The sequence below is a fragment of the Mobula hypostoma genome, chromosome 25 (assembly GCF_963921235.1).
Source record: "Mobula hypostoma chromosome 25, sMobHyp1.1, whole genome shotgun sequence".
NCBI lineage: Eukaryota > Metazoa > Chordata > Chondrichthyes > Myliobatiformes > Myliobatidae > Mobula > Mobula hypostoma.
This window is the reverse complement of record NC_086121.1, coordinates 15,198,292-15,203,460: the sequence shown is the minus strand read 5'-3', so window position 1 is coordinate 15,203,460 and position 5,169 is coordinate 15,198,292. Positions and strand designations below refer to the sequence as shown.

Below are 5,169 nucleotides of genomic sequence, written 5' to 3'. Positions count from 1 at the left end.
AGTTCAAAGGAACCATTGTGGATGTATTATAAATATGGAATTGTCCTTTGAGATCTTTAGCACATAAAATGTTCTGTAGTGTCGGGTTCAGCAAAACTCTTCCTTCGAAAGGGTCTCCATAGTGGATGTAGTGTATATGGATTTCAGTAAGGCATTTGATGACATTCCCCCTTGCAAGCCTCCTTCAGAAAGTAAGGAGGCATGGGATCCAAGGAGACTTTGCTTTGTGGATCCAGAATTGGCTTGCCCACCGAAGGCAAAGGGTGGTTGTAGATGGTTTGTATTCTGCATGGAGGTTGGTGACCAGTGGTGTTCCACAGGAATCTGTTCTGGGACCCCTCCTCTTTGTGATTTTTATAAATGACCTGGGTGAAGAAGTTAGTAAGTTTGCTGATGGCACAAAGGTTGGGGCTGTTGTGGATAGTCTGGAGGATTGTCAGAGGTTACAGCGGGCCATTGATAGGATGTAGAACTGGGCTGAGAAGTGCCAGATGGATTTCAACGCAGATAAGTGTGAAGTGGTTAATTTTGGTAGCGTCAATTTGAAGACAGGATATAATATTAATGTAGTGCTCTTGGCAGTGTGGAGGATCTGAAAAAGTTTGGGGTCCGGGTCCATAGGACACTCAAAACTGCTGTGCAGGTTGACAATGTTATTAAGAAGGCGTATGGTGTGTTAGCATTCATCAACCATGGGACAGAGTTCAAGAGCCATGAGGTAATGTTACAGCTATATAAGACGTTGGTCAGACTCAACCTAGAGTACCATGTTCAGTTCTGGTCACCTCACTACAGGAAGGATGTGGATACTATACAGAGAGCGCAGAGGAGACTTACAAGGATGTTGCCTGGATTGGAGGGCGTACCTTATGAGAATTGGTTGTGTAAACTTGGCCTTTTCTCCTTGGAGCAACAGAGGATGAGAGGTGACCTGATAGAGGTGTATAAGATGATGAGGGGTATTGATCGTGTGGATAGCCAGAGGCTTTTTCCCAGGGCTGAAATGGCTAACACGAGAGGGCACAGTTTTAAGGTGCTTGGAAATAGGTGCCGAGGAGATGTCAGAGGTAAGATTTTCACTCACAGAGTGGTGGGTGCGTGGAATGGGCTGCCGGCGGTGGTGGTAAAAGCCTATACATTAGGGTCTTTTAACAGCCTCTTGGATAGGTACATGGAGTTTAGAAAAATAGAGGGCTGTGCGCTAGGGAAATTCTAGGCAGTTTCTAGAGTAGGTTACATGGTCGGCACAACATTGTGGGCTGAAGGGCCTGTGATGTGCTGTAAGTTTCTATGTTCTGTGTTCTCCAGAGTGTTCCCTCCACAACCGCCAGCTTCACACTTTGCACTTCGCCAGCCCTGCTCCTTCCCCCAGCAGTGTGATGTATCAACTACCCATTTACCTCGGTCCTTCTCACCATCCAGGAACCGAAAAGGCCTGAATGTCGATAGGTCCGGGGACCCAAGGGGTCCTTTCCGGCGAAGCAGCAACTTTCCCAAAGTAGTGCATTACATTCATTACTCACAAGGTGGTCTGCATGAAGAGTCTAGGCCCGAAACGTCGACAGTTTGTTCTCCTCCATAGATGGTGCCCAAACTGCTGAGTTCCTCCAGCTCGTGTGTGTGCGTTTCTCACTCTGTAGTCTCCTTTACTGAATATGTATAAAGCAGAGGTTGATAGCTACTTGATTAGTTAGGATGTCGGAGGTTACGGAGGAAGGCAGGAGCACGGAGATGAAAGGGAGAAATAAATCAGCCGTGATTGAATGGCGGAGCAGACTTAATGGGCCGAATGGCCCAATTCTACTACATTATACAATTAGTGACATCTTGAATATCTGGTGGTAGGGGCAGGTAGATCAGGGACATTTAGAACACTCTTAGATAGGCACATGGATGAAAGATAAATACAGGACTATGTGGGAGGGAAAGGTCAGACTGATCATGGAACAGGTTAAAAGCTTAGCACAACATGGTGGGCTGAAGAGTGTGCATTGCTCCGTATTGTTTTACATTCTATGATTCTCTCACTCACCTACACGCAGGGACAATTTTTATACTGACAAATAACCTAGCAACCTGATTGTCCGTGGGATATGGGAGAAAGATGGAGAGCCTGGAGGGAGTGCCACTCCGATGGGGTCTGTAGTCAGGACTGAACCCACGTTTCCGGTGCCACGAGTCATGGGCTCTACTGGCAGTTTCGGCACCATCTATGGAGGGGAATAAACTGTGGACGCTCCAGGCCAAGGCTCTTCGTGAAGACCACCTCGCGAGTACTGAATGTAATGCGCTACCATCCATGAAGCCCATCTTGATGGAGACGGAGGTGAAAGCACAGAGGACCATCTGGAGAAATCTCTGAAATGCCCAGTTTGCTGCCACTGCTACTGTGCGATCGAGAATCTCCGGAGGGAAGGCCCCAAAATCCCCGGCTTTGCCAGCTGCTGGCGACCGAGGCTGAGGTCGAAGCATTCGGATAGAGGTGGTGCTCGGTACTCGGTGTCGGAGGGCTGATCAGAGCTCGAAGTTTTCAGACGACTCAGAGTTGGACTGTGGTCGGGCATGGCAGGAAGAGTTCTCTTCCTTCTCCCGTCTGCGTGAGATGTGGGACTTCTGAGAGACTTTGAACTTTTTTACTGTGCTCACAGCCTGTTCTTCATCAAGTTATGGTATTGTTGCACTGTTGTAACTGTATGTTATAATTACGTGGTTTTTGTTAGTTCTTCGGTCTTGGTCTGTTTCTGTGATATCACACTGGAGGAATATTGTATCATTTCTTAATGCATGCATTACTAAATGACAATAAAAGAGGACTGCGTGTCCTCATAATCTAATCTAATCTGATCTCCTCCAGGTCATTTCGAGGACTCAGTTGACTGAACCTGCGTATCTTTGGGGTATGGGAGGAAACTGGAGCACCAGAGGAAGCTCACGCATGCACCGGGAGAGCATGCAAACTCCACGCAGACAGCAGGTACTTCAGTATCTCAGAGTGCATCGTATATCCCACTTTTACCCAAGCGTCTACAACCATAAACCTGTTGCTTTGCTCCCACAGGATGCATCATGAGCCCCGATGGAGGGCCTTGGCCTGAAACGTCAACTGTTTATTCATTGACATAGATGACGCCTGACCTGCTGAGTTCCTCCAGCGTTCCGTGTGGGATGCATTTGTACTGAACTGAAAAAATCTATGCTCCAATGATAAATTCTGTACTATTGTGATAAAATTAAATTTAAAACACCACTGGTGTCGGGTAACCAAACGACTCAGGGAGTCTGATGCTGAATCAGCCCATCCAACATCTGCAGGAAGTGTGCGGGAACTCTAGCGCTGTCCTTACTTACACCTCTCCTGGCCGCTTTCCCAAAATGTCTGTGACTTATGGAGAGTTGGTTGATATCTGATCAGGGCTGTCTTGATGAGTTTCACATCTGGACACTGTGAGTGTTGTTGAGAGGTACCTCGAGGGCCCAGGGATACAGTCTGAGGTGGGTCGGTTGTCGGTCAACATCACTCTGCTTTCTCCAAAGGTCATCGCATTGACGGGCAGTAAATAATGACCAGATTGACCAGACACGGTACCGCTAGACTTCAGCATGGCCAGTTCCTGTAGTACTGTACCCCAGGTCAGTTCCTGTAGTACTGTACCACAGGACAGTGCCTTTAGTACAGTACCTCAGCTGAGTTCCTGTAGTACTGTATACCAAATAATTTCCTGTAGTACTGTACCCAGGTCAGTGCCTGTAGTACTGTAACCCAGGTCAGTGCCTGTAGTATTGTACCCCAGGTCAGTTCCTGTAGTACTGTACCCCAGGTCAGTTCCTGTAATATTGTACCCCAGGTCAGTTCCTGTAGTACTGTACCCCAGGTCAGTGTTTGTAATGCTGTGGCCCTGTTCATTTCCAGTGGTACTGTACCCCACATCAGTGCCTGTGGAACGATTTGCCTGTTAGGGGTCAGGACTGTGGGATGAGTTGTTGTAATTAAAGTTGAACATTCAAAGGTTCAACAAAATCCTAAAGTTGGAAGTCACAGAGACTTAGAGAAAGGATATCTCACAGTGGTAAATAACTATAGCAAACTTTAAACATTGCGTGCCTGGGGAAAATGGTTTTATTTTGTTTGAAATTGTAAGAATGTGAAAAGCCTGTCAGAGAATCCAAACAAAAGAAATACCAGACTCAGTGTGAGACACGGATCTGCACATCTGCAAAAGGTTTACAATCTCTCCCAGGGAGTGGCTGGGCATTTTATGATTTGGCAGGGGACTGGTTGCAATTTATAGCAATCATTACACACACCAACCTTCCCCTCAGCCCTACACCCGGGAGAACTGCCTCACTGCGCACTGGTTACGAGACAAACGATGACCAGATGTGCTGGGGAAAGGAAAGGACTCGGAGTGGGACAGTGGCCATGGGGAAGTGTGGGGGAAGGGGAGGAGAGGACAGCACAGGCCAACACATTGATAGGGTTACTCTGACTTTTATCCCACATGTGTGCTCTTGGCAAGAACGCAGCAAATTTGCTTACTACATGCAAGATTTTCTCCCCTTTTCCGATATCATCTGTTGGGAGGGGGAATGAGGGTATCATAATTCCAGCAAAATGTATCTCTCCTCTCGTCTCAGCTTCCCTCCCGAACACTCATCTGTGCCCTCAATATTGCGCTGGTTGCTCTGCTAAAGGAAAGATGTCATTATGCTGGAACACACACAGAAGTTTTGTGGGCTATTGGAACCACTGGGATTAAGTTATCAGGATAGGCTGGGGCATTTTTCCTCTGGGGCACAGGAGGCTGGGGGGTGACCTTACTATTTTTATTGAGATACGGTGCAGAATAGGCCCTTCTGGCCCTTTGAGCCACGCCACCCAGCTATCCCTAATTTAACCCTTGCCTAATCACAGGACAATTTACACTGACCAGTTAACCTCCCAACCAGTACGTCTTTGGACTGTGGAAGGTAACTGGGCACGGGGTGAACGTACAAACTCTTTACAGGCATGAGGGCCATAAACATTTTTAATATCAAAATAAACTTTATTCATAATAAAAAGTTACTTACAAGCGCAATGCCTTGTCATTTTTACATTCATAGACAAGGCGTAGTGTTCTATTACATTTCTTAAAACCAAGAGGACTCTTGCCTCTCAGGTGGCCTCCT

General features: G+C 47.0%; 1 long non-coding RNA gene across 1 annotated transcript in view; it reads left to right on the top strand.

The window, feature by feature from the left end:
- Positions 1–3,614, top strand: part of LOC134337934 (uncharacterized) — a 4,236-nt gene extending 622 nt beyond the window's left edge. Inside the window, exons 2-3 of the long non-coding RNA XR_010016111.1 lie at positions 2,855–2,974; positions 3,059–3,614. This is a non-coding gene — a long non-coding RNA (uncharacterized LOC134337934). The remainder of the gene's footprint in view (positions 1–2,854; positions 2,975–3,058) is intronic.
- Positions 3,615–5,169: the final 1,555 nt, after the last annotated feature.